Raw genomic sequence first — 16,503 nt, forward strand, 5'->3', positions numbered from 1 at the left:
CAAATGTGAGATGACACCACCTCGACAATGATTTGCTACCTGAACCTGATTGTTGAAGTGACATGGGAGGTGGTGGTCTAGTGGTATTGTCACAGGGCTAGTAATCCAGAGACCCAGGGTAATGCTCTGGGGACCTGGGTTCAAATCCCACGATGGCAGGTGGTAAATTCCAGTAAAAATCTGAGATTCAAAGTCTAATGATGAGTACGTGTCAATTGTCATAAAAACCCATCAGGTTCACTGATGTCTTTTTGGGAAGGAAATCTGCCATCCTTACCTGGTCTGGCCTACATGTGACTCCAGAGCCATAGCAATGTATTTGACTCTTAACTGCCCTCTGAAATGGCCCAGCAAGCCGTTCAATTCAAGGGCAACACATTTGTTCAGCCAGTGATGCCCACATGAATAAAATCCATCATTCTGAATCACAATTTTAATGATCTAAACCCAAAAGACAGACTTGGGGCGTGATTCACCTGATTACACTCTCAGTGCTCCTGCCAGCGGGAAAACAGGAGTGTTTCCCAATGGCGTTGGCAGCACCTGTCAAATGGGATTCTCCCACCATCAATATTTAATAATATTCATAGCCCAAAACTTGCCGGCCAGTTCGGCTTTACAGAGATGGGTTCACCATTTTTAAAGGGCACCCTGGTGTCAATTCTGGGAAACAGGATCCCTTACCTCCCCCATAATAAACATGGCGACCCCCCCCACTTACAAGGGAGCACCCCGATCCCTCAGCAGAAAGGGCCATTCTCCCTCCCACCACTGAAAGAATGGGTCAGCACCATCCCAAAACCACACAGGCATGAGGGTGACCGGACACTCCTCCCAACCCCTGTCAAAGTCAAAGACTTCACACCCCCCCTCCCAAAGAGAGACACTGAGATGGGGTACCCTCAGACCCACCCCACTCAGCCTCCCCTCAGGCCCCCTTCACACCCTGCCCTTTGGCAGTGCCAAACTTGCTCTGCCCCTGTCACCCAGGAAGTGGCACACTGACCTGGCACATTGAAACCTGAGAGAGGGCAGGGAGGTGCGTACTGTGCCCATGTGCCCTCTGCTGCTGCCAAACTGCAGAGCAGGGTGGGGGGAGGGGTTCCTTAAGGGATATGTGGTTGGAGGGGTGCTTGGGCTGTGGGGAAGGACTTGACCTTGGGACTCTCCCCTGGCATGGGAGTCTTGTCCTTGTTGTCCTGGGGAGGGTGGTGTTAACTCTCAGGATGGTGATTCTAGACACTATTCTGGTAAAGACATTCATTATTGCCTGTCTCCATTAAAACCTTTGAAGTGCCCTGGTCACTTTGATATCCATGCCCCATGGACACCTGGAAGCCTTCAAAATCACCGCAGCAGTCCATTCCATTAGCGATTGCCCCTGGTCAATGTTATAAGCTCTGGGTGTTAAATGGGCAGCCAGGTGGCACAATGGTTAGCACTGCTGCCTCACAGTGCCAGGGACCCAGGTTCAATTCTGGCCTTGGGTCACTATCTGTGTGCAGTTTGCACATTCTCCCCGTGTCTGCCTGGGCTTTCTCCGGGTGCTCCGGTTTCCACCTACAGCCCAAAGATGTGCGAGTTAGGTTGATTGGCCATGCTAAATTGATCCTCGTGTCAGGAGTAAATATGTGGGGTTCTGGGAATAGGTCCTCGGTGGGATTGTGGTCAGTGCAGACTCGATGGACCGAAAGGCTTCTTTCTGCACTGGATTTCTATGATTCTATGACCTCTTTAAAGTGCCCTTATAAAAAGGACCTGTCGGTTTCACCAGGGAGATCCTCTTGCTTTCTCTCATAAGGCCCAGCTGCTCTGAAACCTCTTTGAAGTGGTCTGATGCTCTTAAGGTTAACGTACAGGTTCAGTCGGCAGTTAGGAAGGCAAATGCAATGTCGAGAGGGCTGGAATACAAGAGCAGGAATATACTTCCGAGGCTGTATAAGGCTCTGGTCAGACCCTATTTGGAGTATTGTGAGCCGTATCTAAGGAAGGAAGCGCTAGCCTTGGAAAGGGTCCAGAGGAGGTTCACAAAATGATCCCTGGAATGAAGAGCTTGTTGTGTGAGGAACGGTTGAGGACTCTGGGTCTGCGCTCGTTGGAGTTTAGAAGGATGAGGGAGGATCTTATTGAACCTTACAGGATGCTGCGAGGCCTGGATAGAGTGGATGTGAAGAGGATGTTTCCACGAGTAGGAAAAACTAGAACCAGAGGGCACAACCTCAGGCTAAAGGGACGATCCTTTAAAACACAGATGAGGAGGAATTTCTTCAGCCAGAGAGTAGTGAATCTATGGAACTCTTTGCCTCAGAAGGCTGTGGAGGCCAAGTCATTTGGTGTCTTTAAGACAAAGCTAGATAGGTTCTTGATTAATAAGGGGATCAGGGGTTATGGGGAAAAGGCAGGAGAATGGGGATGAGAAAAATATCAGCCATGATTGAATGGCAGAGCAGATGCGATGGGCCGAGTGGCCTAATTCTGCCCTATGTCATATGGTCTTATGGTCTTATGATAGATAGCAGACTGTCAGATTCATTGGGGATCTTTTAAAGAGTCAGTTAGCACCTGAATCCAACAACCTGTTGTTTGAATCAAAGTAAGAACAATTGTTTAAATCACCAAACCCGAGAGAAATAAAGCAACACTGCACAAACACAGGTATCAGAGATAAAGAAAGTTAGAGTCCAATAAAAAAGTTAAAAGAATATATACAGTGAAGTATTCTTTGATGATCTTGCAGGCATAAATTTTTACATATTGCTACGAATTCAGGTTAGCTGGTTTCTTGGATGCAGTCAGATGTAGAAGATTGTGCAATTATTATGAGGTGTCAGTTCACTGATAGGTGTTCCAGTAATGTTTGCTTTTGAACCAAGTAACGCACTTGTTCCAAAAGGAGAGAGAGAGAGAGAGAAAAAGAGCCTGTTTTCTCTGCTGAAAACTTTCTTGCAATCGCTCTGCGGCAGCTGCAGCCTGACCTGAAATGTTTCACCCATTGTGTTTGGGTATGTGTCTGTCTGTGGCAGCCATTGTTCCACTCTCCAGCGTTTTGCGATTTAACTCTGTTGCTTAGACAGTGACACGTTTCAATGGGTGTCTGAATTATAGGAAATGTTTGTATTCATTAATTAACCTGGAATTGAAAGTAAGTCTTAGTAATGGTCATCAGTTGTTGTAAAAGCCTACCTAGTTCGCTATGGTTCTTTAGGGAAGGAAATCTGCTGTCCTCACCTGGTCTGGCCTACACGTTGCTCCAGGCCCAGAAGGTGGGTGATTCTTTGGGGGGAGTTTTCCGGTCCAGCCCGCCACGGAAATCGTAGTGTCTGAGGTGGACCATACAAAGGTCTATTGACCCTGGGCGGGATTTTCTGGTTTTAGGGTGAGTGCAGCTGGAAAATCCTGCACTTTGAGCTGCATTTTAAAATGGCTGAGCAAGACACTCGGTTCAAAGGCAGTTAGGGTAAGGCAACAAATGCTGAACTTGCTAATGCTGCCCACATCTGGTGAGAGAATTAAAAATATCACACCCACTGGATTTACAAGCACAGTGCCTGTCCAATGGTATCTTTCTCTGCTGGACACCAGATCGTTTGGATTCTTGTAGCTGGAAATATTTGTGCTATTAACAGTGTTTCTGGTAATCAGTAGTTATTTGGAAATAACAAAGGAAAATTGCCTGGAGGTTGAAAGCTGTTGACGATTAAGATGCTAAAATACTCTGAATGACACTGGGCTTTTGTGGATTTTGATCTTCATCCAAGCCAAAAATAGAGCAAAATCCGAACCAAAATTAAGGCACCGATTCAAAATCTCTGGGGCAACCAAGCTTGGGATTGGTGGCAAGAAAGCTTAACAGTGATGTGGAAAGAACAGCTTCATTAGGATGGGTTGGAAGTCTGTGCTGTTTACACCAGGAGGAAGAAATTAAATTGGATGAGAGTACATTAGGCACTTCCAAATCCTTTAAAGCAGATACACATTACAGAGCCACCCAAGGATAAAATTTAATCTAAATAAATAGAAAATGAGAGGATGTCTGTAATATATCCATAACTGCAAATACGCAGTACATAATTAAGTTTAATGAAGTGTCAGAGTTTGATTTTGGAAAAACAATTTTCTAAAGTTAAATTGTACGAGTGGGATTGAGAAATATCATGCGGATCCCAAGGAGGAAGGGGTATTGATCACATTTTTAGATGATAATGAGTCGAATATCCGTTGCTTCTTCCATCATATGTTCCCAAGAGGTGGTGTACCTGCAATTGACTTTTACCAATCTAATGACGTTTTAACAGCAGTAGTACATCTGAAACAAAGAATACACAACTCCTAAGGGGAAACCTTCAAGAAAATAGAGGAAATAAATGTTGAAGGAAAAATAATCTCAAATTGACTGCATTTCATTACGGATATAATATTCAGAGTTCCGTTCCTTTCTCCTATTTTAGTTGATAAACGTGGATGGTTGACACAGTTGGCAGTAAAGAGAGTCTATCCATCTGCTTTGAGCGCCTACTATCAAATCTCACCTGGTCTTACTAGTGGTGAGTTAGAGGTTAGGCCATTGCAAGAGGGGATGAGATTATTGGGCTGCACGAGTTGGAATGAAGTTCACATCTTTTCGGATGAGGCTGATATTTGAGAGAACTGTCCAAGATAACACCAATGCCAGAATTTTACCGGCACGCCTGCCCCGGAATCGGGGAGGATGAGGCATGCAGAACAGTATTCTCCGTTGGCCTTGGGTGGGATCCTACAAGCCTCGGGTGGGCACAGGTCTCCTTGCGGACCTGAGACCATTGCCAGTAATCAAATAGACAGGCCAATTGCCCAGAAGTCACATCCCAACCTGAAGAGCAGGAGAAGGCAAAGAGAAAGATAAATTAACGAAAATATTTGAATGATTTAGATTATTTTGCCAAATTCTCTGCAATATTACTCAGTGTAATTAAGAAGATTGTGCTTAATTAAACATATTTAAATGCAAAAACTCAATTCGAGCTACTTGCCAAACTAAGCAAGACAGTCTCTCCATTTTTGAAAATTAATTATACTTCAGCTTGGAGATAACATTGTTCAAAGATATTAAAAAACATTACGTTTCAACAATGCCAATGTTTATAGTATGCAACTTTCTTTGTCACACCAGCCACATGATATCAATGTTCCCTACAATTTATTCCATTGTGTGGCCTGCTAGTTTCACTGTTTTTTATTTATTAGTGTCACAAGTAGGCTCACATTGACACTGCAAAGAGGTTACTGTGAAAATCCCCTAGTTGCTGCACTCCAGCGCCTGTTCGGGTACACTGAGGGAGAATTTAGCATGGCTAATGCACCTAACCAGCACATATTTTGGACTGTGTGAGGAAACCGGAGCACCCGGAGGAAACCCATGCAGACACGGGTAGAGTGTGCAGACTCTGCACAGACAGTAACCCAAGCTGGGAATCGAACCCGGGTCCCTGGCACTGTGAGGCAGCAGTGCTAACCACTGTGCCACCGTGCCACCCCACTGCATGGAATCTTTAAGGTTTTAACACATCCATCCATGAATTTTGCTCCCCACTGGGAAATGTCAGCGTAATGCCAGCATGCTCCTTGCCGACCCATCACCCGCAGCCATTAAATGCCCCAGGGAATAGACTAATGAGGGCTGAATGGGACTTTCAGACCTCATTGAGGTGCAAGTTCGGCCATCTGGATTGGATGAGAGTGGATTGGATTGGTCGGCAGTTCCATTGGTCCTGGCAACGCCAGGAGTGCATTGGTGGCCAATGTGGGACTGCTGAAGAAGAAGATGGATCCCAGGAGCAGGGAAGTCTGGGGTCTTAAGCTGGGAAGACTTGGGTGGGTCAGGGATAGAGTGGATTTAAGGGAGGGAGTGGGTATGAAGGAAGAGGGTGCTTGGCCTAAGGGATGCCACCCCACAATCAGCAAAGGACAGCCCCTGAAAAACAACACCTTCCTTCCTCTGCTCATTAAGCACTTGTGAAAAAGAAATCAGGCTTCCCACCCCTGCTGTCCATGACAAACATTTTATGTTGTGGCAGTGTATTATCCAGGTCAGTTGGCTTGACAACAAGCCTATTTGACCCTAAATTATTCATTTAAATATAGCGAGCGCCTGCCTGACCCCCTTGGTATTACAGTGATGATTTCGGGGGTGGACAGTGAAATAACTCCGCAGAGCCCATGTCCCTTCACCAGATTCCCTTTATTTACAAACTCTATTCCACTCCTAGTCAAAGTCAGAATCGGGAATGCCAGTGGGCCTAACACTCTCATATTTATATACAGGCTTCCTGATTGGGCTGGCAATCAGTACCTCAATCATAGAATCCTAGAATCATACAGCGCAGAAGAGGCCCTTTGATATCTCCAGTCTGCACCGATACACTAGAAACAACTGAGCTCCCACCTAATCCCATCTGCCAGCACTTGGCCATAGTCCTGAATGTTATGATGTGCCAAGTGCTTATCCAGATACTTTTTAAAGGATGTGAGGCAACCTGCCTCTACCACCCTCCCAGGCAATGCATTCCAGACCATCACCATCCTCTGGGTAAAAATGTTTTTCCTCACATCCCCCCAAACCTCCTGCCCCTCACCTTGAACCTATGTCCCCTTGTGACTGACCCTTCAACTAAGGGGAGTAGCTGCTCCTTATCCACTATGTCCATGTCTCTCATAATCTTGTACACCTCGATCAGGCTGCCCCTCAGTCTTCTCTGCTCCAATGAAAATGAACCAAGTCTATCTAACCTCTCTTCATAACTAAAATGTTCCATCCCAGGCAGGATCCTGGTAAATCTCCTTTGCACCCCCTCTAGTGCAACCACATCCTTCCGATAATGTGGCGACCAGAACTGCACACAGTGCTCCAGCTGTGGTTTCACCCAAGTTCTATAGAACTCCAACATGACTTCCCTGCTTTTATAACCTATTACTTGATTGATAAAGGCAAGTGTTCCATTTGCCTACTAACATGCCCTTCTGCTTTCAGAGGTCTGTGGACAAACACGCCAAGGTCCTTTTGTTCCATAACTTCCTAGTGTCCTACCATTCATTGAATCCTTTCTTGTCAAATTACTCCTTCCAAAGTGCATCACTTCACACTCTTCAGGGTTAAATTCCATCTGCCACTTATTTGCCCATTTGACCATTCCGTCTATATCTTCTTGTAGCCTAAGACACTCTGCCTCACTGTTAACCACCCGTCCAATCTTTGTGTCATCCACAAACTTACTAATCCTACCCTTCACATAGTCATCAATGTCATCTATATAAATGACGAATAATAGGCGGCCCAACACAGATCCCTGTGGCATGCCACTGGACAGTGGCTTCCAGTCACTAAAGTAGTCTTCTGTCGTCACCCTCTGTCTCCTACAACTGAGTCAATTTTGAACACACTTTATCAAATTACCCTGTATCCCTTGTGAATTTACCTTCTTTACAAATCTCCATGTGGGACCTTGTCAAAGGCTTTGCTGAAATCCATATAAACTACATCGACTGCACTCCCCTCATCTCCACACCTGGTCACCTCCTCGAAAAATTTAATCAAATTTGTTAGGCATGACCTCCCTCTGATGAAGCCATGCTGACTATACCTCTCCAAGTGAAGATAGATACTCTCCTTCAGAAGTTTCTCCAATAGTTTCCCTACCACTGATGTGAGACTCACTGGTCAATCGGGGAGCTCATCTCTAAGAGGCCAACCTCATGGGCCTCATTGAAATCATTACCGACAGGAAAGTGATGGGTTAAGTACCCACCATATTTTGCGTGCCTGCCCCCATGAGAGACACGCCTGCTGGAGGCATTTAAAATTGAGCCCTTTGTCTGAAATTGAATAATTTCTTAGTGGCTTGTGCAGTAGCTTTGGGGTTGCTACACATTCCATGCATGTGTGCACCTTGGATGGAGCATTGCATGGCTATAGTGGTAATCTGTCCAAGGGCAGTTCCGCTGCTTATTATTCCATGCCTTGTGGCCCCATGCTTTCCTCTTCAGTTGTTTATTCAAAGAGCAATGAACAATAAAACTAGGGAAAAGAATACATTAAGTGATTTCCCGTTGTTTTCTCGTGTGTGCTTAAAGGCAACACAAACCCTCTTGCTGAAGGCTCTTCCACCTATAAGTTGTCCCTTGAGGTTCCATCTCTTCCACCATCACCAGCTAATATTGGCCATGGCTCATGATGCCGAGAATGGAGCTTTAAACTGAGCCTGGAACAACTCCCAAAATGGCAGGGACCACTACTCTCTGAGTTCTCTAATAACTCACCCACCCATATGATTGCATGTATTTTTGCTAATTAAACAAACCATTGAATATTACATATGCAGAAAATGCTGGATAAACTCAGCAGGTCTGGCAGCATCTGTGGAGAGAGAATCAGAGTTAACGTTTCAAGTCTGTATGACTTATAGAATCCCTACAGTGCAGATGAAGACCATTCAGCCATCAAATCTGTACCAACCACAATCACACCCAGGCCAATCCTGTAACCCCACATATTAACCTACTAATCCCCAGACACTATGGTCAATTTATCGTGGCCAATCAACCTAACCCGTACATCTCTGGACTGTGGGAGGAAACCAGAGCACCCGGGGGAATCCCATGCAGACATAGGGAGAAAGTGCAAACTCCACACAGTCACCTGAGGCCGGAATTGAACCCGGGTCCTTGGTGCTGTGATGCAGCAGTGCTAACCACTGTGCCACCATGCTGCCCCTTCTTTAGGTTGTTCCTGGCACTAGGTCGCGTTTGCCCCAAAGCTGGAAAATCCCACCCAAATCCCGCCTAAGAAATGTTTCCAAAGATGTGCGGGTTAGGTTGATTGACCCTAATGTCAGGGGAATTAGCACGGTAAATATGTGGGGTTATGGGAATAGGGCTTGGCTAGGATTATGGGAAGGAATGGCCTCCTTCTGCACTGTAGGGATTGTATGATTGTAAGGTCAATGGCCCTTTGCACGGTCGTGTCCTACCCACTGCATGGCGGACGGGATGGGAAAATTCCATCAGATATGTCGAACGTTACTGACTAAAGGCTGTAACATTTCATGTTCTCTTACTCCTGATGATATTGCCATGGAAAGATCTGAGTATTTTTATCATAATGTTACAAATATATTAAATTTAGCCCAAAGAGGTTTAAAAAGGAGACCGGCTGTAGCCCTTTGGAAAATGGAGCAGGGTTCGTGCCAGGATAGAAGTGCTAAGTATGTTAATGATCCCTTCTGAACTCTAATGCTCCAGGAATGGAATTTTATGGAGCCTGTGACATTAGTGTACTTTTAAGAAATATTTTTTAAATCATGTTCTCTGCAGCTAGAAGCAGTTATTGCTAATTTTCTTTCCATACATGTTAACTATATTCTTAAAATAAACTTTGCTTGATAAAAGGTCCCTAGTGGGTCATTTGAATCATACCTCACCCTAGCGGAATTCAAAGTGCAAAACGTATGATCCAGGTGAGCTTCATAAAACACTTTGGAGTTTCCAACCTGAATTATAACAAGCCCCTCTTGCCCCTGGGATTTTCTAGTTCTGTCGAAGTCGATGGAATTTTGAATGGTTCTCACATTTTATGGCCCGGCCCCCATCACGGCGAGGGTGTAAAATCCTGCCCCTTGCGTCATAACTGATCTTCATTGTTCTGGGGTATTTTGGTCGAATACTTGGAACACTTACCAAAGGTACGAGACACTGTGAGGAGCTGAGTTCATAGGTATGCGATATGAAATCTGTTTGGCTGACACCCGTACACTCAAAGGGCAGTAGCCAATTTGATTGGCAGCCCTTCTAGTCAGGGAAAGAGTAAGGAAGTGATCAAGGGGTAAATGGTTTATTACCTGGATGCTGTAGATTATGGAATGTTGCAGCTGTTGAGGTTAGAAGGTTTCCATTCAAATTCTGGAGTTGGCTTTGTTCAGCTCTGCACTCTGTTGAAGACACACTTTTTGCTTCCAGACAAAGAGAGAGGGAGAGAGTGAGAGAGAGAGAGAATGAGATCTTTCTTGCTTTTTTTCTTAGATGACTGTCATGTTTCTTTTCTTCCTGCTTGTCCCTTATTTGTTTGTTAGAGCTAATTTTAAACTCATTACTGTATATTCTCGGAAGGGAATTAGCAATGTCACAATTAGTATTCTTGCGTCCATTATGATAGTAATCCCAGTCTCAGAAAAATTTTAACACATTATTTGAGATATAAATCAACACAAGATAGGGTTATTTTGTCCCTAAGTCCAGGAGTTTGCATTCATAATGCCTCCCTTTCTCGAATGTTCCTGTTTGAAGTGGGCCTTGACACTGCCCCAATCCCAGTTCCTCAGTACAATTTGTATAGACCTCCTGGAGAAGTGGTCAACTTTACAGTATCAGAAATCAAGTGACTGCTGGCATCCATCTTTGGTCAGTGTTTTTACTTGTATTTTTTTAAGAAACATCTTCTTTAAATAGTTCAATATGTCTGCCATTGGCTGGTAAAGTAATTAGATCTCATTCTATCACAGTTTTGTTTTGCTGTTGCGTCACTGGATACTGTGTTATAAAGGAAAATTCTTCAATGTAGCAGTTGCAGGGTCAATGTATGTGAGTAGTCATGCTCTTGAAAGCCACAATGGAATTTGCCTCCACCATACTGTCATGCAGTCCATTCCAGATCTTAACCACTCACTGTATAAAAAAAGGTTTTCTTTATGTAACCACTGGTGCTTTTGCTAATCATCTTAAATTAGTATCCTCTGGTTTTCAACACTTCTGCCAATGGGAACAGTTTTGTCATCTCTACTCTGCCAGGCGCCTCATGATTTTGTACACCTCTATCAAATTTCCTCTTAACTTTCTTTTCCCTGGTTAGAAGTCTCACAACACCAGGTTAAAGTCCAACAAGTTTATTTGGAAACACAAGCTTTCGGAGCGCTGCTCCTTCTCACTCACCTGATGAAGGAGCAGCGCCTGAAAGCTCGTGATTCCAAATAAACCTATTGGACTTAACCTGGTGTTGTGAGACTTCTTATTGTGCCCACCCCAGTCCAACGCCGGCATCTCCACATCATTCTTTTCTTCAATCTATCTACTTAACTGAAGTTCTTCATCTCTGGAAAGATTTTTTCTATTATTACCCTCTCTCTCTGTCTCCCTCGGAACACAGATTGTGGCAGGAAGCAAAACCCAAAGTTTCAGTTTTGCTAATAGTTAATTGGAGGTGCTGTACATGAGAATATCTGGAGAACAACTGCAATGTGTAATATGACTAAATTTACTGGATTCAATAGAATATTTTTAATGCTATATCGTTTCCAATTTCAAAACTTTCTTAAGTTGCAAGTAGCTTTATTCTCCTCTCTCTAAAATGTAGTTCCAGTTACTTATAGAATAAATTTGTCTAGTTCCACAATGCGTTTTCTATGTTTATGTCAAGCTGAGAAGACATAAAGAAAAAAATCTTAAAAATGCGTTTCTCTTTCATACTCTCTTGTTTACCAGAAGGATGTGGAAGCTTTGGAGAGAGTGCAAAGAAGGTTCACCAGGATGTTGCCTGGTCTCAAGGGTGTTGACCATGAGGAGAGGTTGAATAAACTAGGATTGTTTTCACTGGAAAGACTGAGGCTGAGGGGAGACCTGATAGAGGTCTACAAAATTAATGAGAGGCACAGACAGGGTGGATAGTCAGAGGCTTTTTCCCAGTGTAGAAGCTTCAATTACAAAGGTGCACAGGTTCAAGATGAGAGGGGGAAAGTTTAAGGGAGATGTGCGGGGGTCCTGAAACGTGCTGCTAGAAGAGGTGGTGGAAGCAGGCACATTAGCTATATTTAAGAGGCATCTGGATGGGTATATGAATAGGGAGGGAATAGAGGGATATGGACTGAGTAAGGGCAGGAGGTTTTTTAGTTTAGATAGGGCATGATGATTGGCGCAGGCTTGAAGGGCTGAAGAGCCTGTTCCTGTGCTGTACTTTTCTTTGATCTTTGTTCTAGATTTTTCCACAAATTCACAATTGCTGGGCTGATAGCGTTTCATCAAATCGGGTCCAGATAAAAGCTGGAATAAAGACACTGCCTGAATGCAAGAAGCATTCGGAACAAAGTTAATGAGTTGATGGTGCAAATCAGCACTAATGGGTATGCTCTAGTGGCCATTACAGAAACGTGGCTGCACGGAGACCAGGACTGGGAGATGAATATCCAGGGGTATCAGGCATTTAGGAAGAATAGACAGGAAGGAAAAGGTGGTGGGGTAGCTCTGTTAATAAAATATAATATCAGGGTAGTAGTGAGGGATGACATAGGCTCTAAGGAACAAAACGTGGAATCGTTATGGGTAGAGATAAGGAATAGTAGGGGGAGAAAGACACTAGTAGGCGTGGTCTATAGGCCCCCAAATAATAATGTTGAGGTGGGGAGGGCTATAAACAAACAAATAATGGATGCGTGCAAAAACGGAACGGCAATAATCATGGGGGACGTCAACCTGCATATTGATTGGCTGACTCAAGTTGGAAGGGGTGGGATGGAAGAAGAGTTCTTAGAATGCTGTTGGGATAGTTACCTTGAACAGTATGTTACAGAACCGACGAGGGAACGAGTTATCTTAGATCTGGTAATGTGTAACGAGATAGGTAGAGTTAAGGATGTTCTTGTGAAGGACCCTCTTGGGTCAAGTGATCACAATATGGTCGAATTTCTGATACAAATGGAAGAGGAGAAAGTAGGGTCCCATACCACTGTCCTCTGTTTGAACAGAGGGAAGTACGATAGGATGAGGGCTGAATTGGCTAAGGTGGACTGGGAGAGCAGACTGGTAGGTAGGACAGCTGAGGAACAGTGGAGGATTTTTAAGGAGATCCTTTTCAGTACTCAGCAACAATATATTCCGGTGATAAAGAAGGGCTGTAAGAAAAGGGATAACCAGCCGTGGATAACGAAGGAAATTAAGGAGAGCATTAAATTAAAGACCGATGCGTACAGAGTGGCCAAAAATGGTGGAGAATCGGAAGATTGGGAAAACTTTAAGAAACAACAAAGAACGACTAAGAAAGCGATAAAGAAAGGAAAGATAGGTTATGAAGCTAGGCTAGCTCTAAATATAAAAAATGATAGTAAAAGCTTTTACAAATATATAAAAAGGAATAGAGTGGCAAGAGTGAATGTTGGACCCTTGGAGGACGAGAGGAGGGATTTAATAGTGGGAAATGAGGAAATGGCTGAAACTTTAAATAAGTTTTCTGTGTCGGTCTTCACAGTGGAAGACACAAATAGTTTACTGAATATTAACGATAGAGGGTTGGTAGGAGGAGAGGTACTCAATACAATTAATGTTACCAGGGAGGCAGCGCTTGGTAGACTAACGGGACTGAAGGTAGACAAGTCCCCGGGCCCGGATGGAATGCATCCCAGGGTACTGAAAGAAATGTCAGAGGTAATAGCGGATGCGTTAGTGGTTATTTATCAAAACTCGTTGGATTCTGGGGTAGTGCCGGCGGATTGGAAAACGGCTAATGTTACGCCGCTATTTAAAAAAGGAAATAGACAAAAGGTGGGTAACTACAGGCTGGTTAGCTTAACGTCTGTAGTTGGGAAAATGCTGGAATCCATCATTAAAGAAGAAATAGCAGGCCATCTGGATAAGAATGGTTCGATTAAGCAGACGCAGCATGGATTCATGAGGGGAAGGTCGTGCTTGACGAATTTGTTGGATTTTTATGAAGATGTGACTAGTGCGGTTGACGGAGGGGAACCGGTGGATGTGGTGTTTTTGGATTTCCAAAAGGCGTTTGATAAGGTGCCTCACAAAAGGTTGCTGAAGAAGATTGGGTCGCACGGAGTTGGGGGTAGGGTGTTAGCGTGGATTGGGGATTGGCTATCCGACAGGAAGCAGAGAGTCGGAATAAATGGGTGCTTTTCTGGTTGGCGGATGGTAACTAGTGGCATGCCGCAGGGATCGGTACTGGGGTCTCAACTATTTACCATTTATATAGACGATCTGGAGGAGGGGACTGAGTATAGGGTAACAAAGTTTGCAGACAACACAAAGATAAGTGGAAAAGTGAATCGTGCGGAGGGCGTAGAAGGTCTGCAGAGAGATTTGGACAGGCTGAGTGAGTGGGCGAGGATCTGGCAGATGGAGTATAACGTTAACAAATGCGAGGTTATTCACTTTGGAAGAAATAATAGCAAATTGGATTATTATCTAAATGGAAAGAAATTACAACATGCTGCTGTGCAGAGAGACCTGGGGGTCCTTGTGCATGAGACGCAAAAACCCAGTCTGCAGGTGCAACAGGTGATCAAGAAGGCAAATGGGATGTTGGCCTATATCGCAAGGGGGATAGAATATAAAAGCAGAGGTGTCTTGCTGCATCTGTACAGGGCATTGGTAAGGCTGCAGCTGGAATACTGTGTGCAGTATTGGTCCCCTTATTTGCGGAAGGATATATTGGTCTTGGAGGGAGTGCAGAGAAGGTTCACCAGGTTGATACCAGAGATGATGGGTGTTGATTATGAGGAGAGACTGAGCAGATTGGGTTTGTATTCGTTGGAATTCAGAAGGCTGAGGGGAGATCTTATAGAGACCTATAAGATAATGAAGGGGCTGGATAGGGTAGAGAGGGAGAGATTCTTTCCACTTAGAAAGGAAACTAGAACTAGAGGGCACAGCCTCAAAATAAAGGGGAGTTGGTTTAGGACAGAGTTGAGGAGGAACTTCTTCTTTCAGAGGGTGGTGAATCTCTGGAATTCTCTGCCCACTGAAGTGGTGGAGGCTACCTCGTTGAATATGTTTAAATCACGGATAGATGGATTCCTGATCGGTAAGGGAATTAGGGGTTATAGGGATCAGGCGGGTAAGTGGAACTGATCCACTTCAGATCAGCCATGATCTTATTGAATGGCGGGGCAGGCTCGAGGGGCTAGATGGCCTACTCCTGCTCCTATTTCTTATGTTCTTATGTTCTTTCTTATAACAAGGACAACTCATCAACCTCCTGGAATGTGACTTGTATAAACTTACTAACCAAGCCCACACAAAGGACTAGTAGATGAGACTTCTGCACCAGTCAGCTTTGGAGCAAGGTAATCCTATTTGTTTAAAGTTTTATTTATTTGTGTCACAAGTAGTCACAATTAACACTGCAATGAAGTTGTTGTGAAAATCCCCTAGGCGACACACTCCAGCACATGTTCGGGTACACTGTGGGAGAATCAATCATGCTCAATGTACCTATCCAGCACGTCTTTTGGACTGCAGGAGGAAACCAGAGCACCCGGAGGAAACCCACGCAGACACGGGGAGAATGTGCAGACTCCACACAGACAGTGACCCAAGCCGGGAATCGAACCTATGTCCCTGGCACTTAGCAGTACTAACCACTGTGCCACTGTGAGATTTCAGCTCCAATGTTGCTAATGGTTCCACAGTTACCTGCTCAAAAATACAATGGATTTTGACAATGGTCCTTAAGGTACATTGTTAGTTGAATGGCCTGATCCCAAACCATCCTGTCACATGAGCGAGACTTGAGCTTTTCGAATTGCTTTGATTATGCAGCTTTTGGATTCTGTTGTCAGTTGTGATTTAACCTCAGAAGAGAAACTCGGATTCCAGGATTGCAGCCTGCCTCTGACCGCATCTCTCTTAAAGTTGGATCTCCAGAAAAAACCTTGTATTTTACCTACAGAATGAGCAAATCCCCAGAATACAAGAATACATTGCTGCATCTTAAACCTGCAACCGAGTTCCTAGAACCAAGACTAGGAATTAGGCCAGACAGAGCCACCTGAAAGAACCTTCATTGGACATTACTGGACTCCACTCACATGAATTTAAGTTTAAGTTTTAAGTTTAAAGTTTATTTATTAGTGTCACAAGTAGGTTCACATTAACACTGCAATGAAGTTTTTGTGAAAATCCCCTAGTCACCACACTCCGGCGCCTGTTCGGGTACACAGAGCGAATTTAGCATGGCCAATGCACCTGACCAGCACGTCTTTCAGACAGTGGGAGGAAACCGGAGCACCTGGAGGAAACCCACGCAGACACGGGGAGAACATGCAGACTCTGCACAGTGACCCAAGCCAGGAACCGAACCCGGGTCCCTGGATTCTAGGATTACCTCCTAGAATCAAGAGATAATATATAAAGGTAATACATTTTGATTTTGTTTAAGTAACTTGCAATTTATAACATCTTTCCCTGCCTTTCTACCCTGTACGCTCGTGAGTGCGAGTGTGCGCCATGATCCATTCCTCAGGTTTTGGAAGGGTTACAGAATCCTAGTTTTGTTTCAATTTGCTGTTGGGTTATTTTTAATATTGGACCTCATAACCCAATGTTCGGGAAAGGCATCATGGGCTAGTTCAACAAAGCCTTTTCTCATTGTCCCGTTACTTTTTTCTCATCTGAAAGTTATCAATTTTCCTTTTGAAAGCTACAATTGAATCTGTCTCTACCAGTGCATTCCAGATCCTAACCACTCATTGTATAAAA

The sequence above is a fragment of the Mustelus asterias genome, chromosome 6, assembly GCF_964213995.1.
Source record: "Mustelus asterias chromosome 6, sMusAst1.hap1.1, whole genome shotgun sequence".
NCBI lineage: Eukaryota > Metazoa > Chordata > Chondrichthyes > Carcharhiniformes > Triakidae > Mustelus > Mustelus asterias.